Raw genomic sequence first — 26,326 nt, 5'->3', positions numbered from 1 at the left:
TCAGCCTTGGAGGAGATTATGTTGAGAAATAAAAAAAAAATTCTTAAAAACGTTGTTTTTCTTGGTCAGGCCGGAAACTTATCAATCCACCCTCGTATCTATTGCACTATAAGTTTTTGTGGAAAATGGATTAAATGTTTTTGGATATCTTATAATTTTCTCAAGAAAATCGGGACTCAGCTACAGGCATCTTTCATATTAGCCTTTAACAGTGTGTTATCTGTTTAACACAAAAATCGCATAATTATGCAAAAAGGCGAATGCTTGAGGATTCGGATTTTCAAAATAGAGGACTACGATATTAACATTCTTTCGCATTTTAGAGAAAATGGCATGCTTTACAGGTAATTTTTGCACAATTAAAGAATATTTCTTGAATATTTTTGATTCTGCCCATTAATATCTTGAATATTGTCATTGAAAATCTTCTTTTTAATATCTAAGGATGCTCTACTTCAGTATCTAGATTTCTGTCCCATAGTTAAATCGCCAAGATATTACCTATTAATATCTAGATAGTCTGTGCTAACATCTATTTTTCTCCGTGTCAGGGAAATTAAATTTTTTTAGAAAAAATGGACAGATTTCCACGTAAATATTGCACATAATTTGCGTGAAATGGAGTTCGTTTTATAAAAAACAATTTAGAAAATTAAAACAAAAGAGGAGTCTCTGTCCTCTTTAAAAAAAGCAGAAAAACAACTAACTGATTTAGCTTGCGACAAAAAGAACAACTAAAGGGAAAAGATATGGCCACATTTAGCTTGCGACAAAAAGAAAAACTAAAGGGAAAGGATATGGCAATTTAGGCGATTTCAACTAGTTTACAATCTTTAAGTCCGCCATTTTGATTTTCGCTTCTGTGGGTTCATCTCTCCCGAATAAAAAAAGAAGTAGCAACTTGCATAAAAAAGGGGTAAAATGAACAAGTTTCAAATAAGAGTCACCATAGGTCCAGAAGTCAGGGATAATTACATAACAAAGAGATTTCTGATGCAACACTATTTTAAGATCAAGTGATTAAAAGTAAAGAAGAGTGAATTACAATTCAATGCCAATTTTGAACCAGAAATTGTTGATAGTGTTTCTTTTAGGATTTTCGTTAATGATAAATTGATTCGTTTCAGGTTTGTCGTCCTAGCAGGATTGGAACCGACGTGTGTACTCGGCACCGATTTCCTGAGCAGGTCAAATTGAAATTGATTAATCCAAAATTTATGATTAATTTCATGAGGTGGAAATGTCGAGACATAAATATTAAAATATAAATCAAATTAAAGGATAGAAGTAAGTTATATCTCTAAGTTTTGGTATCACATTGGATTGTCAATTATGTTTTTTTTAGTTACAATTACATAATGATAAGCTTATAAACAGAGATAGAGAATAATGTTTCAACTGGTACCTGCCTGGTGGACACAGAAGTTATTCAAATAGAACGAAATTGCGAATATTCGTAAATAGATATCGAGATATATTTGTGAATTAAATTTATAAAGCAATTAGTCTGCAAAATAGAAACATTGCGTAACCTGTCGCGCCGGATCTATTACAACCTGTACGTATTTGACAACAGAGAGGTCGTAAACACATAATCTGAATTTAATTGAATGTTATTGATGTCATTACCGAGTGAATACGAACCTATCAACCTGGGTCAAAGAAGACATTTCTGTAAGGCTAATCATTTCTGTTAATATAAACAATTGAAACCAATTTACATTATCAATTGCCGAAAATAACTTTGAAGAAGCAACCCAAATAATATCGTGAAATTAAAAGGAAATAAAATCCAGACACATGATTCAACTAAATAAATGGTTTTAAAATCCAACTTCAGAAGTAGGTAAAGTGAATTATTAATGAATTGATCTGCAAATTAAAAAAAATGAAGAATAAAAATTTTACATTTGATTTTTTTTTGTTGAAAAAATTTAATAAAAAATACTTTCTTAAAATGGCAGATAAGGAACCCAATGAAAATAATCTAAAGGGAAAAGATATGGCAATTTAGGCGATTTCAATTAGTTTACCATCTTTCTGTCCAGAAGTCAGGAATAATTACATAACAAAGGGATTATGATGCAACATTATTTTAAGATCAAGGAATTAAAAGTAGAGAAGAGTTAATTACAATTAAATGCCAATTTTTAACCAAAAATTGTTGATAGAGTTTCTTTTGGGATTTTCGTTAATGATAAATTGATTCGGTTCAGGATTGTCGTCCTAGCAGGATTGGAAACGACGTATGTACTCGGTACAAATTTTTCCGGTTATTTCCCGGTTCGCAAAACATAATTAAATTATTTTAATTTTTTGGAATTCTTTCCTTTTCCATTTTTGTGTAATAGTAGACATAAAACCACATTCTTTTAATTAAAAGTATGATACGTAATAGAAAATTAAAGTTTCAGGTTTTACTTATTTTGAAACAATAAAACTGAAATAAGATTGATTCTATAATAAAAAATTCTAGAAGGTATTACAAGGGCAAACGTTGTGTCTTTCAAATAAAATATTAAACTGTATTAAATTCAAAAATGAGAAGAATAAAAACAAGAAGTAAAATCTCGAGACCAATGCAGTCACATATTAATGACAGAATATTGCAAAAAATAAAACAACTATTGTTATGTATACTGAAATTTCAGTACCAATAACTCGACATTTTTCGGTACACTGACAATTTGAATTTCACTCCATAAAATGATTCTATTGGAAGAAAAATAACAAAATTAATATAAAAAAGAATGATCCCAATTATTAATGATGTAACGACTATCCTTGGTGGCAGGAAAAATATATAAATTTTAAAAAATACAAAGATAAAATCTAAAAGTAATTCTGGCTTTTATTATTATTTATCTGGAGAAGATGCAGGCAGAATAATTTTATGTAATTCAAGAAAAATGCGTTGCAAAATAATGAAAACCTTAAATTGCATAATTGACTAAATTAAATGTAAAATTTTATTGAAACTTTTTAGATCTATGCAAGGCACAGTCTAGTAACTGATTTTTGGAATTAAGCAAATTATGAGAAAAAAGATTATACGTTTCAAATGTTAAAACAAAAAACAGAATTTTAATATAATTTTGACAAATAATTAAATGAGTAGTGAAAAACTTAAATTTTTCCTCGGAATTAAAAGTAAATTGTCAATTCGAAACTTCAATTCACTATTTTTGTAAAAATTATATTTTTTAAAATAATTCTTAAAATTTCGCTACAATTCTAAAATATGAAAAGAATTTTTTTAAACTTATTTATATGGTATCTCGAAAATTTCTCTTTTAAAAGAAACCACACGACGAATTAATTTAACTAAACTTTATTAAATTTTTTAATTTAACTAAATTCTGAAGCCATTCAGCTTGGGGATTAATTCCTTCGGGACTACCCCTGGACAATTGTCCGCGACTGCCTATTTATTTTTATAACCATATTCAGCAGAAACCCTTGGTACAGGGACCCTCTATCCGCAACCCGAGGACGCGTTCGGTGGCTTTGTCATAGGCCCTTCGGTTTGATTCTAGAGGAATCAAAACCGAATATATATATATATATATATATATATCGCCCTCCCACTCCGACGTCCCGTCAATGCCCGTCAAAAGTGCCCCGAACTCTTCTACGCATGCGTAGAAGAGTTCGGGGCACGCATTACGAGCACTGCGTCCCGTGCCGCATCTAGGCTTATAATATCTAGAGTTCTCAATTTCCCGAGAATTTAAGTTCAGGTTATATAACCGAGAATATGACAGAATTTAGGAGAATTTAAAAGAATTTAAGAGGACTTTATGAATTTATGATTTTTACCAATATTTTTATTGTTCAGGTTATATCAGCGGTTGAATATACATCATTTTCTAACTCAGCCATATTTAGGAATAACAGTGTTTCATATACTTTAAAATTGTCAAATGTATTAATTTTGTTCAAACAAAAAAAAATTTTCTGCTTTAAAAGAAAACTCTTTAACAAAATTCTGGAATTTTCAACAAAATAATTGAATTTTTAACATAATATTTGAATATTTAACCTAAGAAGACAAATTGTCAAAAAAAAGTATCATAGTTTATATTTTAATCAAAAAAGAATGAAATTTATACAACAAAATAAAAGAATTTTAAAACAAAAAGACGAATTTCCAACAAAGATTTTTCACTGAAAAAATAAATAAAAGGTTATCTAGATTATTGAACCTTCAAACCAAAAGACAAATATTCTTTACAAAAATGCAATTTTTAAACAAGCAATATGACCGTTCAACAAAAAATTAATTTTACACGAAACTGATGCATTTTTACGCAAAAAAAGGAAATTTCAAACAAAACATAATTTTCTTACAAAAAAACGTAAATTTTTAGCTAAAAAATATTCTTAAAAAATGGAAAAGTTTCATTTTCTGTTGAAAAATGAATTCTAAAAAAAAAGAAATATTTTCCACTAGCTTAACTTTGACCCACGTAGTTGAATTTTCAATTAAAAAAGATTAATTTATAACAAGATGATTAACCTTTTAGCCAACGAGAAAGCTTTTCAATTTAAAATATAAATCTTTAACAAAAAAAGTGATTTCTTAATAAAGCGATTGAACCAAATTGTTTAAAGAAATTAGTTGAATTATCAAGCAAAGAAAAACAATGTTTAACCAACAAGTTGCATTTTCATAAAAGAAATGGAATTTGTTCTACAACAGATGAAGTTTTAAATCAAAAAGATAAATTTTCAAAACAAATAGTTGAATTTTCTGTTGATGTAGTGTTGATGTTCATGTATTATAGATTTTAGTGGAGTTTTCAAGATCAAACTGATTTTTTTAACAAAAAATAATTTTTTACCAAAAAGATTCAATTTTTAATCCAAAAAGACGAATTTTTAAACAAAGAGGATGACTTTTTTACAAAATTGTCGAATTCTCTAACAAATAGTTGCATTTTTATAAAAAATATGAAATTTATTTTAAAGCGAATGAATTTTTCACAAAAAGATTTAGTTAACATCCGAAAAAGATTCCAGTTAACTCAGCAATATCAAGAATGGTATTTTTGTAAGAAAAAAAAATAAGTTTCTACGAAAAAATTGAATTTTCAACCCAAAAAGACGAATTTATTCAACCAAAAAGTATGAATTTTTAACAATATAGTGAAATTCTCTACCCAATAGTTGCATTTTTATCCAAAAAATATTTAATTTCTTCCAAAGCGGGTAAACTTTAAAATAAAAAACACAAACTTTTAAAAAAATAGTAGAATTTTCAACCGAAAAGTTAACCGAAACATTCAATTTTCCATTAATTAAAATAAATTCTGAGATTCTCATAGAATTTATTTCTCGGTTATATTCTCGGTAATATTCTCATTCTCGTTACCGTTCTCAAAGTAATATAACCGGCTCAGCACTCTAATAATATCTTTGAATGCAGTACAAAACAATACTATAAAGTGCCGCTAGGTGTATTAAAGCACTTTTGGCGGTTCCTGCAGTATCAACCAAAAATCCATAATAATTGATCCTGTGATTTATTTAAAGGATTTTTATGGTATTCGCGCCTTTTTCGGTGTTATATTATTGTAAAGATTCTGATTTACTGTAAACATTGAAATTAGTTTTTTTTATAAATAATGCTCAAATTTGAGGTTAATTGTAAAAAAAGATTTTTAATGACACATGCATGACTTCAGCCCTTTTTAACGCATATGAAGCGGGGCTTAAGCTCTACTTTTTGCTCCCTAGGGAGTAAAAAGTTACGCCAAAAGTGAATAATAAAAATTATATATTTACGAGCTCGCATTTTACGATAATTCACCCACTCACCGTAAAAACTATAAGCAAATTTCGGTTGTAGATAATACAATTTTGCGGTAGTTTATGAAAATTTACTATATATAAATGATCGAGTTGCCGTAAATTAAAGAAAATTTCGAAAAATTTATAAAAATTTTAGAACTGAATTTTGGTTAATTTATTTTAAGTTAACACATTTACCCGTAAAATTTCCACGAATGATCGAAAATGTTCATAAATTTCTAGAAATTTATAGACATTTCTAAATTTAATTTTGGAATGTTTATGGCAAGTTAACATAAATTGCCTGTAATATTACCATAAATTACGTACAAATTTCATAAATTTCCTAGAATTCATAAAAATCTTTAAAATTAAATTTCGAGTAATTTATTGTTATTTGCCATATTTTTAATTGTAAAATTAAGTTCAATGACCAAAAATTTTCCTAAATCTTTGAAATTTTATAGACATTTCTAAAAAGAATTTTGTAAGATTTATGGTAATTTACAATAAATTACTTGTAATGTTAAAAATCGCATTTCGAGTAATTTATGAAAAGTTACCTTATTTACCTGTAAAATTACCATAAATAATAAAAAATTTCCATACATTTCTGAAGGTTTTTAGACTTTTTTAAATTAAACTTTTGGGAATTTAAAATGAGATACAATTTATTACCTGTAATATTACCATGGATTACCAAAAAATTCCAAACATTTCCGGAAATTGATAAGAATGTTTAAAATTGAATTTCGGGTAATTTATGGCAAGTTATCATATTTACTTGTAAAATGACTAGAAATTACCAGAAATTTTCATAAATTTCTTGAAGTTTATACACATTTTTCAATTAAGCTTTCGGGAATTTATCATAAGTTACCATTTATTACCTGTAATATTACTATGGATTACCAAAAAATTCCATACATTTACGGAAAATAATAAAAATGTTTAAAATTAAATTTCGGGTAGTCTAGAGCAAGTTATCATATTTAACTGTCAAATTACTTGAAATGGCCGAAAATTTCCAAAAATTGATAGACATTTTTAAATCTAATTTTGGGCAATTCATGTTAATTTACTATAAATTACCTTTAATATTGCCATGAAATATGAAAAAAGGCATAAATTTCCAAAAATGTATAAAAATGTTTCAAATTCAATTGTGAGTACTTTATGGTAACTTACCATATTTAGCGTTCAAATGGCCGTCAATCACCGAAAATTTCCATAAATTTCCGAAATTTTGCAATATTTCTTCATGGAATTTAGAAAATTTATGGTAAGTTATCTCAAATTACGCTTCAAATTAGTGTAAAACATGCTTTCTTTATTTAAAATCTAATATGGGTTGAAATCATGACTTTATTTCGAGAAATAATTGAAACTATCCATTTGTTGTAAAAAATATTATTTGCTTGAAGAGAAAGAGGCAATTTTTCTCCCCCTAGGTGCATAATATACTATACTTGACTTAAAAAAAATCTATAATTAATTAGAAAAAATATGTGTTTAGTGTGAATAAGAACTTTGTAATGTTTTAACAAAATTAATTTTGATTATGATATAGTTTTATATCAATAAACAAAGAGCGAAAAGAGGACCTTTCATAATAATTATTTTTTGTCTTTAAATGAGTAACTTGATTGATCCCATTTTCGATGAAAATGTATGTCGATGTATCTAGGTAACATAAATTATTAGTAAGAAATTCAATCTAATTGTTATAAACAAATTATATTAACAAAGTGTTTACATCAAGGGAATTTTGTTGGCAAAGTATATTTGTAAGTGAAAATTGCTTATTTTTATCTACACGATCATATTTCATTATTAAAATTTGTTTTCTGGTTTAATTTATTTATTTTATAAACAAATCGATAGTTTAGGCATTTATTGGAATAAAGTAGTCGTTTTTCTATATTAGTACCTTTAAACTATAATTATGAAAATATTTAGTAATAAGGATTCATCATTCGTTATAATTTTTTTATTTATTAAGCAAATTTATTAAACAAATGTATATTTTGATCGTTCACAGGCAGAAGGTAATACTTTTTGTGTCCAATCGTTTTTAAATTACACAAGTGGTAATCCTTAATGATAAAAATTGTTAATAAGTATTATTTGTTTATTTTATAAACAACTTTTATAATTTTTAGTGGTGATGAGTTCTCGTTCGAAATTAGTAGTATATTATATAAATAAATTTGATAAATAAATGGATAGTTTGGTCATTTATGAACATGAAATTACCGTTTTTGTTCTTATTTTTTAAATTTATTTATATTATAAACAAATAACATCGAACGAAAACTCATCACTACTAAAAATTGTCACTTAAATATATTTTAAAGGCGACTAGAAAGAAAAACGATTACTTTCTGTCTGTATGTGACCAAAATTTGCATTTGTTCATAAAATGTGTTCATTAATAAACAATCAATATCGAATAGCCCATCTTTATCACTAAATATTTTTATATTTAAAATCTAAAGGTACTAAGAAAGAAAAAAATAACTTTCTGCCAATAAATGCCTCAATTATTCATTTGTTTATGCAATTTATTTATAAATAAACAAATTAAACTTGACAAAAAATTTTGATGATAAAATATGATCTTCTGTATAAACTTGAACAATTTCAATTTACAAATATACTTTGCAGGCAAAATTCCCATGATGTTGACATTTTGTCAATATAATTTGTTTGTAACAATTAGATTCAATTACTTATTGCTAATTAGTTATTTATTTAGATACATCCACATTTATTTATATCGAGAATCAGATGGAGTAGTTTTTAAAAACTAAGGGTCAAAGCATCAAACACAGTAATTTGACGATTGTGAATTCTCTTTTGTTAAAGCTCCTTCGGCTTTATCGAACACATTTCTATTAGGTGTCTTGCACTTTTCACTCGAGTTTGTCCCTGATAGTATTAAAACTGACGTAGTTTCATTGTCTCGTTAAAAAATGCGCATTCTTTTTAAAAAATATTTTTATTAAGAATTTCATTGAAACTTCTGCCGTTTTTCAAAAACTGAATTTCCTCATTTCAAATATTTTTTTTGGGATTTAAAAGTTACACATAAAGTCTACACATCAGCTTTGCAGTTTTGTAACTTCTAAATTACATATCTAAATACTGTAAAATTGTTGAGCGAAAAAATGTAATTTCTGTATTATTTATTATTTTTTGTGCTATCAAAATTTTAATTTTCCATTCTTCAAGAAAAATAAACAAGTTGTTTTGATAATAATGTAGGAAATTAAAAAATCAACATTTTTCTTCTTTTAACCTTTTTTCATATCTTGTGTTATTTGACTTAAAATGTTCATTTTCGTGTTTTTTTTTGTATTTTGTAAATGCTATAACTCTGCTAATTTTTGTTTTTGTAAAAAGAAATTTATTAGAATAATACGTACGCTTAATGTTCACACTTTAACTGCATTTTTTTTAACATCGTACTTACTATAACTTAAATAAAAAACTGTGATTGAAACTACTTAGAAATTACAGCCATAAATTGTCTAAAAGGAACTTTATGATAATAGTGTCAAAAAACATATATTTTATATCTAGTAGAAATTTGTATTTATATTTTTTAATTTATTAACATTTTTTTTTAATTTTCAAAATGTTAAAAAGAATATTACTTTTTGAATTTTCATCGAATTCAAAAATGTCATCAAAATAATTTGCAAGTATTTTTGACGTGTTACAGAAAATTTGACAAGAATTTCTAAAACTTATGGAAAACATTTTATTTAAATTTGGAAAACGCTCAATCTTTTTTAATTTTGCTCTAATCGTAAATTTTAACTGAAATAGTTTCTAAATATATTTAATATCTAGTGATGAATTTAATTTAAATTTCCTAATCTTTTAGAGAAATTTTTTTTTTTTTCTATTTTTCTGAAGATTTTCAAAATTTTCAAAAGTATAAGAATTTTCTCATTTTTATTGAAATTGAAAATTGTATTTGGATACTTTGCAAGTCTTCTACCCATATATAAGAAACTTTGACAGAAATGTTTAAATTTGAAAAAAATATCAAATTTTAAAATGCTCTTAACTTTTAATTTTAGTTGGAAATATCTACATAACGAACTTAACCTTTATTTTGGGAACATACAGCCATACAGACATACAGACATACAGACATGCATACATACATTTATATATACATACATTTATACAGACATACTTACAGACATACAATAAAACAACATACAGAGGTAAAGACGTACATGCATACAGACGTGCAGACATACAGACATACAGGCATACAGACAAAAGGACAGGCACCGATAAACTTTTATGATTTTCGTATTCTGTGAGTGCCGAAACGTGAAGATCCGTAAAAAACAAGAGATCGAAAATTTGGACGAATACATTACACTATCATGCATGAGAATGTAAAAAAAATTTTTCCTTTTTTTCAAAATGTTAAAAAGCATTTACTTTTTGAATTTTTATCGGATTTAAAAATGTCATTAAGATAATTTTGGAGTTTTTTTGACGTCTACCAGGAAATATTTGATATCGAGTGACAAATTTAAATAAAATTTCCTAATCTTTTAGCAAAATATTTATGCATACTCATTCATGAGAGCGTAATGTATTTATCCAAATTTTCGATCTATGGTTTTTAACGGAACTTTACGTTTCGGCGTTCACAGAATCCGAAAATCATAAAATTTGATCAGTGTCTGTCTGTATGTCTGTCTGTCTGTATGTCTGTATGTCTGTATGTCTGCTTGTCTGTATGGCTGTATTTATGGTTACCTCAATGTTGTAGCCACTCTAACATTTGAAGGATTTGTCCAATCAAGTCAGCCTTTGATACACTTCTCAAGGTTCCCAAAATGAAGGCTAAGTTTGTTAAGCAGATATTTCCAATCAAAATACCAAATTTGGAGCATTTTCAAAATTAAAAAAAAATTTTAATTCAAATTTTCTTGTCGAAGTTTCTTATAGATGGGTAGAAGACTTGCAAATTATCAAAATAAAATTTTTAATTTCGATGAAAATTAGGAAAGTTATATACTTTTGAAAATTTTGAAAATGTTCAGAAAAAGAAAATTATTTTCTAAAAGATTAGGAAATTTCATTTAAATTCATTTCTAGATATTAAATATATTTGGAAACTATGTCACTTAAATTCTTTGATTAGACAAGCATTCCAAAAGTTTGAGCTTTTTGAAAATTTGAACAAAAACTTTTTATGGGTTTTATACATTTTTGTCAAATTTTCAGATACGCGTCGAAAAGACTTGAAAATGATGCTAATGACATTATCAAATTCGATAAAACTTCGAAAAGTTATATGCTTTTCAACATTTTGAAAATTTTCTAAAAAAGGGGAAAAAATGTTAATAGGTTAAGAAATATAAATCCAAATTTCTACTAGATGTAAAAATATGTTTCTCGAAACTATTATCATGCAATTTTTTAATTAGACAAAACTTTCAAAAGTTAGCACATTTTCAAAAATATGCAATTTTGTTTTTGTATGAGATCCATAAGTTCGAAACGTTATTTTTAGTAGATTTTAACAAGATTGAGAAATTATCTTGATGAAGTTTTTTAAGAGGATACGAATTATCGAGCGCGAAGCGCGACTTTCGTAATGAGAATGTAATAGTCAAAGCCGTAGGAGCTTTGCGAACCAGCTTTAAAAACAAATGGAAAAAAATTCAGTTAGGATTTATGGCTGTAATTCCTCATAAGTTTAAATCACAGTTTTCGATTTGAGTTATACTATTTACGATTTTTTTATTTTATTTTTCTAAACATTTTCAGAGTTTTTAAAAGTAAATAATTAATTTGAAAAGTAAGTATCCAAAATTTGAAAATAAAAAATTTTCAAATTTTGAAAATGATTTAAATTTTTTTAATTTTGGTTGGAAATATCTGCTAAACAAACTTAACCTACGTTTTGGGATCCTTAAGAATTGTATCAAAGACTGACTCGATTTGACAAATCCTTCAAAAGTTAGCGTGGCTATAACATTCAGAATCTCTGGTTTTCAACGGATCTTTAAGTTTCTGTAAACTTAAAGATCCGTTAAAAATCAGAGATCGAAAATTTGAACGATTAAATTACACTTTCATGAATGAGAATGTAAAAAATTTAAAATCGGTGGAGAATTTTAGGCTGTAGGTGATTTTGAATAGTAAATTCCCGATTCAGCCCACTGTGTACTGCAACACATTTTAGCCCTTTTTTTCCTTGAATATCCAAAATGTAAAATAACTTTGATTGCGGGTGTTGAATTGACGAAATTTCCAGAAAATTACTATTAAGAATGCGGACCACGTAGATGAAACGTAGAGTTTGGAAGAGCTTTTATCACGTTCGCAAGGCAACAGCAGTAGTAGCCGTCCCACTTTCCAAAAAGCTTAAGAACGTCGCAGCCTCGAGCTTCCTTAACTTGTTTAGAGTGTGCGTTCTGTAATCTTCCGGCATGAAGGAACCCAGTTTCCCGCAAGCAATTTACAAAGAACATCTGGAAAAGATATACCGTGCTCGAGACTGGGCTTTGGTAAGTTCAACTCTATATAAAACTCAGCTTGATCAAAGGCAGGAAATACGCGCAAGTTCACGACTAGCACTCTATTATCGTGCGCGAGTAATACCGCAACTTTTATCTCGAGCAACTGACTGAAACAAATATCAAAAAAAAATCTGCCCGCTTTGCAGGCACATTCTCATCGCTCGTATGTTTGAGCGCGCCTAGGGCGCGCGACGTATGGATCTCGCGCTTCGCGCTCGAACATAATTACACCTCGCGCTTCGCGCTCGGATATTTATTCTTTGCATTTGGAATGCTTGAAAAAAACTTTATCAAAAAGATCTCTTTTAGATGGCAGTATTTATATGTTTCTTCTTATTCTAAATTGCCTACTTAATTAAGTATAGTCAAAGATTAAGTTTCTCAAAGCTCTGTAGGCTTTGAGGTACACATTCTCATCGTGAAACTCGCGCTGCGCGCTCGATTTCCGAAAGACATTTGTAAACAGGTTTTGTTGGACTTTTTTCTCTCGTAACTTTCGTCGTTTTTCCAGACATTTTTTTTTTATTTTATTTTTTTTTCAACGCTATTTTTCACGAATAAAACAAAAATACGCGTCCTATCAAGAAGTGATTCTTAATGAAATTGAAGATCTTTTTGGGATAATCATTTTTGTTAAATCATCTTTTTTTATATCCTACATAGTTTGTTCAGAAAATGGAATTTTTGATTTTCCATTATTTTTTGTGCAATCAAAATTTGAATTTTCGATTTTCGAAGAAAATCCAAAAATTAGTTATGATAATCTTGTAGGGCTTTTAAAAAGAAATGTTTTTCTTTTCTTGACTTTTTTTATATCGCGCGTTTTTCGGCTTCAAATTTTGATTTTCGGTTGATAAAAAAAATTTTGAAAACGCTATAACTCTGAAAATTTTCTTTTTATCGAAAAAAGTCGTGAGGATAAATTGTTTGTTCTTTTTAATACTATAAATATCTGTGTATAGAATTTTCAAATTCAGAAAAAAGTTGTCTAAAAAATTTTCAAAATGCGCTCACTTTTTGAATTTTCATTAAAAATGGCTGGTTCACGAACTCTTCCTTTCTTTTAGGACCTAAAAAAAGTGTGCCAAAGATGAATTTTATTCGTTCATTTTTTCGAGAGTTATCGTGTTTACGGACGGACGCTATCCTAAAAACTGATTTTCGGATTCAGGGGGTCTCGAAACGTGGAGATCCGTGCAAAAATTGTGATGTCAAATTTCTGACAATTCTAATACTTTCTCAATCATAAATGATGAGAATGTAAAATGTGCCCGCTTTGCGGGTATATTCTCATTGCGCGCTGCGCGCGCGCCTCGCAAGTATGAGCGCGCCTACGGCGCGTGACTTTTGTTTATCGCGCTTCGCGCTGGATAATATATTTATCTCGCGCATCACGCTCGATCTTTGTGCACGTACATTTTAAAACGAAAGGTGAAAGCCTCGACAACAGTAATTTCGTGATTGTGAATTCTCTTTTGTTAAAGCTCCTTCGGCTTTGAAGAACACCCTATCATCCATCACGTATCTCGTTTTTTTCGTTTTTCCATAAATTGCATTTGCCGTTTTTTAACTTCTAAATTATGTTTATATACATGTATATATATATATATATTTTTTTTTCAAATGCATTTATATATTTGAGAATCTTTGAAATACTGTAACATTGCTGAATGAAAAAATGTATCTTTGAATTTTCCATTACTTTGTATACTATCAAAATTTGAATTATTTATTTTCGTAGGGCATTTGAAAAGCAAAATTTTGCTTTTTTTGACTTTTGTTCATGTCGTGCGTTATTTCGCTTAAGATGTTTATTTTCGTGCGTTTTTTGGAATTTTGTAAATGCTATAACTCTAATCATTTTTAATTTTATGAAAAAAGCCATTAGGATACATTTTAAAAAATTTTAAATACTATACACACCTGTACAGAAAATTTTAAAACTTTTGAAAAAAGCGGTCTCAAAAATATTCAAACTGCGCTCAGACAGACACATTCGTAAAAACCTGTTTTTCGAATTCAGGGGGTCTCAAAACAGGGACATTTGGCAGAAACTAGGGGGGGGGGGGCTTCACACAAATCTAATACCTTCTCTGATGAGAATGTAACAAAATGACTCAAATCTTTAAAAAAACATGTTAATAAATCACAATCTTAAGTAAAATTGAAATTAATCACTTATAGGTTGTTTTCTGGAACCATAAAAATGGCTTAAAGCAATTCAGTCGATTGAAGCTTCATAAATCATTCGTAATTTAAAAATAATTTAGGAAACAAAACGCTCTTATTCAATGTCTAATTCTATTCAAATATTGTTTCAAGATAAAATATTCCATTTTTAACGAATTTTATTTAAGCAATGTTAAATTAAAAATAGGCAGTTTATAAATATTTATAAATATTTCACTTTTTATTTAAAATGAGCAATTATAAATCAAATATTAATATTTCAGTGTGTTTTAAGATTTTTGAAATGTTTTGAGAATCTTTGAAGGTTTTAACAAAATAAACAAAATTTAGTAAGTTTGCTGGGAAAATTAAAAATAATTTTTATTTTGAAAACTTAATTTTGAGAGAATATTTCAAAAGATTCGAATTTTTCGTTTGAACAATAAATTTTGAAAAAATTCCAAAATAATCTGAAACGTGAAAAGATTTCAAAACATTTGAAACAAAATGTAGATTTTTGACGATGCCAACACACAACAATTGTCAGCTTTTTAAGCCTTTTTAAATTTTTCAAGTGAACAAAAAATTGGTTTCAAAATTCCTAGAAAAACTAAGAATTAATTTGTTGTTCAAAATTAATTTTCAAAGAATATTTAATAAGATTTTCAACACGTTCAAAAAAATAAATTAAATGCTTTTATGGTAATTTTTTTACTTTTTCAGGATTTTTGAGCAATTTTAGGGAAAATTGGAGCTTTAAAATAATGAAATTACTATTAAATTCCTGAAAAATGCCAAAATAATTTCTTTTTAAAAATTTTATAAGAAAATATTGAAAAATATTTAAAAATTAGTTTTCCAGAATCAAAGTTCTTGATTTTACTTAACAATTGATATATTTTTCGAAGAATTTTTTTTTTAGTTACAAATTAGGTTTTTAAACTGAAAGTTAAATTTTTTAATTTTTGGATTTATTTTCTGGTTTAAAAATTATTTTCTTCTGTAATGCATCTTTTTGGTTCACAGTAGAAGTAATTTAGTCAACAACTTATCTGTTATCTGAAAATTTGTGTATTTTTGTTGAAATTTAATTTGTTCATCTGGAAGGATTCCAAGTTAAATTGTAAACCTATCTTTTTAGTTGAAATATGAAAACTACTTGGCTGAAATGTATGCACTCTGTTACATAGTTTTCTTGTTATTGAAATAGGCTCAGAAAATTTGTATTTAAATAAAATATAATAAAATTTCGAATTGAACTGTCCTTGCCGATTTTTAAATTTTTGCTCTGTTTTTTATTTATTTAATAAAAAAAAATTTTTTTAACTGTTTGACTTTTAAAGTATACCGAATTAAAAAAAATACTTTGAACTAATCAAATATATCTAAAAAACTGAAATAAGCTATTTAAAAAAGACGTTCAATAGCAATTTAAATGTTGACAAATATATTGAATTTGTTATAAACTAATAAGTGAAGAAAAATGCTCTTGCGTGTATTGGCGGCGATTTGTTAATTGATTCGCAATAAATTTGCACAATTTATGGAGAAAAAAATTTTGCATTAAAAATCATAAAACTTCATATATAATTTGTTATTTTTAAGCAATTTCAATTAACAAATACACATTTAAGGTATTTTTGATGGAATAAATCAAGATTTTTCTATGAAATCGACCACACGTAAATTAAAAATAAAACCTAAGTATCATATTTGGTCACTAAAGAAGAATGAATATTTGTTTAAACTATATTAATTAACAAATGTACTATTTAGCTATTTTTCAGCATTTGAACTTGTTTTCTTTTTTGATTAATCAACTGCTCATAACGCATTCTTAAACTTTTTTTATTTGTTCGGTAACTATCCACTATTTTTATTTTTATTAACAATTTAATTAATGTAGCTATACACGATATGTGATATAATATTTTTACAAGTATTTCACAGGTGGGTATATTATAATGAAATCAAACTAATTCTAAGGAACTAAAAAAATGTTTTAAAAAAATGTTATTAACAGTTTATTGCAGAAGAAGGAACAAGTTTAGATGCTAATAAATAGCCAAATAATGCATTTGTTGATTAGAATTGGTTAAATAATTATCAAATATTATCGATTCAGAGCAAAATATCATTGATAAATATCTAGCTGCTATTTCCTTGAAAAAACAGTGTTTTCTTTATAAATACATAAGATAATATAAATTTGTTTAAAAAATTGGTATTCACAATAACAAATTGTTTACTCTCATGGAAATGTTCTTAAAAAATTTTAAGTTAGTGATTCACTGTTAATTGCATCGAGAAAATCAAGTTTGTACATCCAGAAATAGCTAAATAGTTCATTTGTTAATCAAGGTAGTTTAAACAATTATTAATTTTTATTTGGTGACCAAATATGAAACTAAGGTTTGACTTCAAAGTAATATATGATCGATTCGATGAAAAAACTTCATTTATTGTATATAAATTACCTTCTATGAATATTTATTTATAAAAATTGCTTTTAAAATAACAAATTATTCATTAACTTTTATTAAGTCAACTAAAATACTCTTTTTCTCCATAAATTCTTTAAATTTAGTGCAAATCATATGTCGAATCGCCGTCAATCCCCACGACACCATTCTCATTCACTTATTTGTTTATAACAAATTCAATACATTTTTTAACATCTGCATTGCTATTGGACATCTTTTTTGAATAGCTGCTTTCAGTTTTGTAGGTATTTTTGATTGAATCAAATCCTTTTTTTTAAATCGGTATACTTCAAAAGTAAAAAAGTTTTTGTTTTATTTTTGCTATTGAATAAACAAAAATTTAAAAATCTGCATGAAAGTTCGATGCTAAATTTGATTAGCTTTCATTTCAAACAAATTTAAAATCGGGCAATAATTGTCTGCTGAAAATCAATTTGTCCACGGACGTTTTTTTTTCTCCACTCTGCGTTGTACGACATCTATGAAACAAGATAAAATAGAATAATTTACTTTACATTTTCTTAAAGTAAACGAAGGTAAATTTTATTAAGGTTTAATTCGCATGATATGACTGAACGAACTTCAAATTCAAGGTCGCGCAAATTATTTCTGAGTCAAATCTCCCAAGCTGTTTTTGAAAAATGTGTTTGATATGAGTTGAAAATAAAAAATTAAAAAAAAATATTGTGCTTTTTAATTTTTTGCACTTTTTTTAAACACCTTATTGAATATTGCTCAAAATTATCTCTATTTGACATATTTTTATTAAATAATGCTTAAGTTATTGATTTCCAAAATTTTTCATTTAAAGGATTTTTGACAATTTTCATAATTGAGCATCAACTCCTGACAAAATTTGAAAGCATAATTTAGGATTCATCTTGCGTGACTTAACGTTTTTACTGTTTTGTTTCTTTAATTTTGCCATGAACTGAAGTTGAATACAGAAAATTTGCGAAAATCAGAAAATAAAATAGTCTTTTTGACTCGCTCCCATAGTCGTTATTTATGAAAAAATCCGTTAAAAGGGCTAGTATAATCGGAATTTTAATAAGCTTACTGAAGCTTTTCAAGAAATTATTCTATTCAGATTTTTTTTACAAGTAATTTCCAAAATTATAGAGCTGTTTTGCTCGGGTCTTCGTAAAGTGAACTGATGGTGCTGACGGGGGACGCGTTGGCTGACCAAAGCCAGTCACAACTACTGGGAACTAGCAGAGAAGTAGCGTGGTCCAAAAATCGTCTTTCGAACTTTGATGATTGCCCCCCCCCCCATTTGTTCCTTTTTTTTAAATCCGACTTTGCAATTAAAAATATTCTATTTCAGATTTTTAATTGTGAAGCTTACATTCTAATCAGAAGAATTTGAAAATGCAGTTTTGTCGGCTCTAACAATTAAAAAATAGAAGCGTTTAAAGTCGAATATTTTTGATCAAAAAAACATTTTTGATTGATCAACTGTGAATAAGTTTACAATTTTTAAATATAAAGATTTTAACATTAGTGATTAAGTTGTCTCAATTTATTTAATTCAATTTATTTAAAACAGTAATAATAAATTAAATATTTAAAACTAAACAAAAAAAACTAAACTTTGAACGTTACATATTCTAATTGTTCTATTTAAATCAATTTAATTAGTAAGTAGAATTGATGCATTTTGATGAGTAAATAACAATTGAACACCTGTTATTCTTAAAAAAATTCAAAATCACACAAAAATGTTTAATTCAGCTATTCGTTCAAAAATTTCGGTTCAAATAGTCTACGACCTAATTTAAAGCTTTTTAATATTTTTTCAGTATTTTGAAAGGCTTTAAAAGAATAAAAAACATTTTCTTAGAAAATTGAAAATTGTTTTTTATTTATTTTATTTAAGATTTGAACAAAAAAAATTTTTGAGCAGGATTTAAAAAACACTTGGGGAGAAATTTTAGGAAATATTTGAATTATTTTAAAAGATGATTAGAATTTCTGAAAAAAATTTTAAATAATTAAAAATTTTTTAAAATGTAATACAACATGTAGATGATTGAATATTTTTAAGTATAATTTTTAAGCATTGTAAGAATTTTAAAATTATTTAAAATAAAAATATAATACAACTTTTAATTTAAGAAGTGTTAAGTTTATAAAAAAAATGATCGTTCAATTTTTAATACTTGTTGCTTAACACTGGTTAAAATAATACATGTAATTCAATTAAAATTGATAAAAGTACAAAAATTTTTATTTGGAAGTTAAACCCTATGTAATTTATTTGTTATCTTTAAAAATTAATTTTAGAAGAGTGTTCAAATTTTTTTACATTTCAAAAGACTTTAAAAATTGTCTAACAAAAATTTGGAAGATTAAAGGAACTTTTTTCGATATTTTTCAGGATTTCAAATGATTCGAAGAAAAATTTTAATCAGTTTCAAAGATATGATTAGGAAGTTAAAAAAATATTTTAAACCTAATTTATGATTTGACAGGAGATATATTTTTTTTTTTTGAAGGAACTGTAGCTTTTATAAGGTTTTGATATAAAATTTTGAAGCTTCTGAAGAATTTTAAAAGGTTTTAAGATAATAAAATAATGTTCTGAAGATTCCTAGAAAACATAAAATGATATTAATTTTAAAAAAAATTTATTTTAGGATTTCTGAATAAAACTTCAACGCTTTTTGTCAATTTTGAAACGTGTCAAGAAAACAGTAAACATTACTTAAGATTCGTATGGAAAATTTAAATATACTCTTTTTTTCATTATATAAAGAATATTTCATTTCAAAATATTTCAATAGATATCTAAAAGTATCAAAAAATTCTGGAAGAATTTAAACCAATTTTTAAAAATTTTCAATATTTCTCACAAGTTTCTAAATCATTCAAATCAGATTAAAAGATGTTTAAGAATTTTAGAAGTATCGAAAAAATAAAAAATATTTTCAATCGTTGAAAGATTTTCCAAGGTTTATAGAATATTTTTTACCTTCTTCCAAACTATAGTTTTTTTAAAACTTATGGTAAGTAGATGATTTATATATTTCAAAAATATTAGAATAATGTACAGGATTCCAATTATTTAGGTCATCGATTGATAAATGAATAGTAATTAATAATAATTTAATTTTAATAATTAAAAGACTTTTGCAATTTAGAAAAATTTTAAGTTAGATTCAAGATCATACCATTTTTTACTACTTGCCTTAGTTAGGTATTATTTATTTATTTAACTGATTAATTATTGTAACAATAATAATCTCAAGGAGAAATTTCTTTATCATTATATTGCTTTTATCTAGTTTTCTTGCAATAAAACTGAAAAAGACGTAAAATAACAGAAAACCCTGACAATAATTTTTTCAACAAATCATTTGATTATAATTTTTTTTTCTTTATTGTATAAAACTGGAATATCTTTTCCTAATGTTAATCTATGAAACTTAGGCGATTTCAACGATTTTTATGTTAGAAGAGGACCGGGAACATCAAATACAAAAAAATGGAATTTTTTTGTCATATTTGTTTATTTATACGAAAATTAAAGTCATATTTTGAAAATTATGTTAAAAAACTGTCTCAGAAATCTTATCAGATATATATTTTATTTTTTTGTTTTGTTTAAATCGGTCAATATTTATGGGTTTTACATTACTATCTACAAAAAAATTCATTTTTCCCCACTGTGTGGCGGTTCCTTATTTCAGGATTTTTTATTTGTGGTTAAATAAGTTAAAAATATTATTATACAATAAAATAAAGAAATTTAATGCAGATAAATTGATAAATATTCACGATACAATATAAAAATAAAATTATTAATATTTTTATTTTAAAAATCCATGATTAATTGATCCATAAAAAATATAGAATCAACAACTCTGAAAAATTTTAATATTACGAAAATTATTAATGAAAATGTAGTTAAATAATAGCTTCAAAATGCTTCTTCAGTCTTCACTTATATGGTTGCCTTTTTAACGCTCCTTCTGCAATTTCATAAAGCTAACTAGTGGCTCAAAATTACTTTTTTTACAAATAAAAAATTTAAAAATTGCATAAAACCCTTTGTGTGTCAAAATTTTCATTTTTATAACGCGCCGCACCGCTGCGTTAGAAAGGGATTGCCTTGGAGGCAAATGCTTTATTCAGCACTTTCGTCTCATGGCACGATATAGTTGAGTAATACTTCGGAATAACTTTTCTGCTTTTATAAATTCAAAAATGAAAAAGCATGCAACTGCTTCTATTTTAGGTTCAGCTTCTTTTAGAACGCACAGTTTCTTTGTAAGAGGTTTCTTGATTTTTTTGCTGTTTACTGGGTCTTTCTTCTTAGATTCAACAGAGACAAGTATCAATTCAAAAATAATTTTTTGTCTAATTTGAAAAAAGAAGTTATGGATTTATTTCTGTTTCGAAATCGGTCGATCAGGGCCCGACCAGGAATCGCGATCGCGGCCACCTAGCGGATCAAACACACGCCCGGACCGGGGCCAAGTCGGGACTCCTGATCGGGAAATGCGATTGGTGCCCGATCAGGACCCTATCAGTTTCATTATAATCAACTTATGAATTTCGCGATTTATAAATTATATAATATAATATTATTTAGTTGAACATATACGATCGCAATAAATGATACCTTAATTTTTTGCCAAAAAAACCCTACAAATTGACATTTTTGCATCTCTCCAAAAGAATTCAGTTGTCACTTGAAGAAAAAATATGATCGCAAAATGACCTATAATTTACAATTTATTAACATTTTTCTGTAAACCAATTGAATTTGCTGTCAATTGAATTAAATCTTGAAAATTTGGAAAAGTTAGTTATAGATGATCTTTCCTTTAAAAAATTACGCTATCATTTATTAGGAACGTTTTATTTTATTTTTTTTGATTGGCTAAGAAGCGATAAAGATAAAAAAAAATTTAGAATAAATGAAAATTTTTGAACTAAATATTTATTGTGGTTTAATATATTATTTAGAGAATCTGCATTTAAATAATGTCTATTAGGATTAGTTAATTTCGATCTAGTGGGCATTTTTATAAGTTAAAGTGTTATTCTTTATAATAAACAAGAAAAACAAGTGTTTTTAGAATTTTAAACTTTGCACGAGTAGCAACCAATTACATGCCGGGTGCGACGCATGCGCAGTTGAGTAAATAGTTCTTGTTGGGAGCACAAGTTAATTGGAACTTTGATTCTACTGCTTGATACCGAAATTCATGTTTTGAAAAGGTGTCCTTAATCTATTTCTTTAATTAATTAATTGTTAACACAGAACGAAATTTTCAAGTGCACATTTAATTAAAAGCCATAAGTCTTAAAATAATAATGGAAAACAAAAGTGCTTAATGAATTTCAGCATGTAATAATATTTAACTGATCGAATTATAAATATTCATAAATAGAAAAATTCATAAATTCATAAATTCATAAATTCATAAATTTCGAAAACGTGGTGTACTTGCCGCAAGCATTTTTAATAATTTAAAGAATATTATAAACACGTACTGTATGAATTTAACTGTACTTTCAGAAATCAATAAGCAGCACTAGTTCTGAGAGCGCATGAAGATGGGATTTCAGTAGGAAATCGGTCTGGCCTGGTCTGGCCCAAGTATGGGCCACAGAGTTTTACCGATCAGGGCCAGGCCGGGAACCCAATCAGGGCCAGATCATTATTAGGTGTGAAATAGGGCGAATTCTGCAAGGGATCATGAAAATGCTTGCTAGTTTTTCGTTTAAAATCAAAATCTTTAAAGTTATGCAGTTTTTTGTACTCTGTAAATTTGAATTAGTAGAAAACTACTCATTGGTAATAGTTTTCTACATTGTAAAAAAATTTTGGAAATGTACAAAACTTCTATAAGACTTCTTCACTACAAGCGTAAGGTAAAATTGCAGACATGGTATTGAAATAACGAAATTGCAATCCATGGAATTCAAGGAATTTACCGAATTCAAGGAATCAAAGGAATTCACGAAAATCACAGAATTCGCGAAGTTTGTGGAATTTACGGAATCCACGAAATACGCATACTTTATGGAATTTACGGAATTTTAAGGAATTCATAGGATTCTTAGAATTCTTGGGACTTGCGAAATTGATAAAATTCATGGAATAAGGAATTCAATAAGTTAAAGGAATTTACAGAATTCAAGGAATAAGCTTACTTTATTGAATTTACGGAATTCGTGTAACGCTCGAAATTCACAGAATTCATATGATTCGCGTTATTAAAGGAAATGAAGGAATTCACAGAATTGATGGGTATGAAGAAATTCACGAAATTTCGGATTTCATGTAATTCATGGAATTTAAGGAATTCACAGAATTTATGGAATTTACATAATTCATAGGATTAATTGAATTCATGGAATTCGCGAAATTTATGTTATTGAAGGAATTCAAGAATTAATAAAAATGTTTGGAATTCAAGGAAGTCACGGAATTTATGAAATTCAATGATTTCGTGAGATTCCATGGATTCCATAGATTCCGTAAATTTATTGATTTTATTGAATTTCATTAACTCATTAAATTTGATGAATTCTTTTAAATTCATGAATTTCATGAATTCCACTATTTTCTTGAATTTTACTCATTAGTTCAATTCAGTCAATTGCATGAATTCCATGAATTGCATGAATTCCATGAATTTCATGAATTTCATGAAATCCGAGATATCTATGAATTCCGTGTATTCCATTAATACCGTGAATTCCAGAATTTCCGTAAATTGCATGAATTCTAGAATTCTATAAACTCCGTGAAGTTAATTATTTCTGTGAATTTTCTTAAATATTATAAATTCCAGGAGTTAAGTAAATTCTTTAGATTGCGTAAATTCGTTGAATTCCGCAAATTTCTTGATTTCCGTGATTTTTTCGGATATCGTGAGTTTCATAAATTTCTTGAATTTACTGATTTTCGTGAATTCTATGAATTCCGTGAATTCCCTGATTTTCTTTAATTCCGCGAATTCTGTGAATTCCATTCCTATTGAAAAATAACTAAAAGAAATTTTTCAGGATTTTTCAAAACCTATAATTACTCTTAACATGCTTCATTTTATGCTTCATTTTATCTTTCGATAAAATGAAGCATGTGGCGACATGTTCCAGTAATTGGCATCACTAACTGAAGATACAATAGGCAAGAATAGATCGGCAGTCGCCAAAGTCCGTTGAGCAGTCATTCAAAGTAAGTTTCAAAAATGGTGGGGGTCTTAATTACCCCGTGTGCCATCTGTGAACAAAAAAGTGATTCTTTCGAAAAATGTTGCTAGTTATTTTTAGGATTTTTGATAAATTTTCAACGTAAGTTTATCCTCTTAAGTGAAATAAATTTTTTATTAATCATTTTGCCATAGTAACTTGTTTTTCTTTAATTGGCCTATAATTTACGGTATCGCTTGCTTCTTGAGGATTGGGCTGTTGTCTTTTCTTTCATTTGTAACTATTTTTATGCATTTAAATAAACATTAATTAGTTGGAATATTGAAAAATATTCTGTTTGATTTTATAAAATAAAACGAGATTTCATTTTGCAAAATAAATACCTTTTTTTGGAAGCATCAATATCATAGTAATTTTTTGCTTAAAGTATTGTATCTCAAGCTTGTACCCATACATTTTAAGCTAAAAATATTAAAAATTAAGCGACTTATGATTTTGCAGGTCAAAAAATTGACTTTTTCTGGGTTTTTTTCTTCAAAATTTTTGTTACTATTTTAATTTGAATAAATGGATGCAAAACCAATTTGACTTTGAAGAACATACCTTAAAATATATTAGACAACTTTTGTGCAAAAATATTAGATTTCTGGCTGCGCAAAACTCATTTGAACGCGTTGGGGTAATTATTACCCAGTGTGTCAGATAGGCATATTGATACCAACATTGTCAGTTTGTAACAATATAGTTATATTTTTAACCAAAGAGATTAATTCTAAAATAAAAGCATGCTGCTCAAAAAATGAATTTTCAACAAAAAGTCCCACATTTAACCAAAAAGATGATATTCGAACCAAGAAGATTAATGTACTATAAAAAAAAAGAATTTTCAGATAAATGGTTTAAGTTTATGTACGAGAAAAAAGATACATTTTCTACTGAAAGTGTAATAGTTAAATTTTTCTTGAAAGCAGATTAATTTTAATCAAAAAAAGACGGATTTGCGGAAAATATACACTTTTTCAGCAAAATTCTTACAAGTTTGGAGCCGAAAAGACAGATTGTCTTCAAAACGGATGAATTTTCAACCTGAATTTATAACATTTTAAACAAAAAAAGTGAATTTTTTAACAAGTAATTAAATTTGTCAAATTAATAGTTTAACTTTTAAGTGAATAGTTGAATATCTTACCAAAATAAATATATTACCAACCAAAAGTATGAATTTTCAACAAAAAGTATTTATTTTTGAGTCAAAAAAAATGAATTGCCGACAAAAACGTAGGATAGTTAATATTTCGACAAACAAATTTTCAATTTGAAGTAAAAAACAGTTGAATTCAACCAAAAGGACGAATCTTAAAGAAATGCATTTATTTTAACAAGAGTTCAAAATTCAACCAAATAGTTTAATTTTCAAACATTATGATTAATATATTCAATTCAAACTAAAAAAGATAACTTTTAAAAAAGTTGAATTTCAACTGAAATTTGAGTTAATAATGAATTTTCAACCAGAAATGAAACGAATTCTCAACAAAATGAAAATCTACAACAAAATAAATGGAAATGGAACTAAATTCATAGGTTTTACACCAAATAATAGAATTTTCAACTCAAAGGATACATGACATCAAACAATTAATAATTGTAGAAGAAAAGTTCTTATTTGTAATATATGGACTAAAAATCAAGCCTTATCAAGCGTATCAACCTTTGAATTGCATTAGGAGTGTTGGACAAAAAAAAATTCAAGCACTCAGACTAAGTACAAAATCTAACAAAAAACAGTACGTGTCGCCATCTACCACTAGTTAAGATCACTAATTGCAACTTCAGTAGGTAGAGAGAGCGCGCCAAGCTTCTGTGTAGAAGCAGCAACTGTTCAAAGTAGGAATCTTAAAAAGGCTGGGTCACTAACACCAAAGATACTAGGCAGTCTGATAAGTCCCTGAAAAACGAAACACGGAGACGTTTTTTTGAACAAAGTCGGTTTTATTTTTTAACATACTCTCCTTTTAGGTCGATACAGCGAGTCCAACGATCTTCTAACTTTTTGATAACGTCCGAAAAGTACTCGATCGGAAGGTCTCCAAAATACGCCTCAGTTTCAGCTATGAGCTCCTCATTTGAGTAAAAACGCTTACC

Source organism: Belonocnema kinseyi, chromosome 1, assembly GCF_010883055.1.
Source record: "Belonocnema kinseyi isolate 2016_QV_RU_SX_M_011 chromosome 1, B_treatae_v1, whole genome shotgun sequence".
NCBI classification, from domain to species: domain Eukaryota; kingdom Metazoa; phylum Arthropoda; class Insecta; order Hymenoptera; family Cynipidae; genus Belonocnema; species Belonocnema kinseyi.
This window is presented reverse-complemented; position numbering follows the sequence as displayed.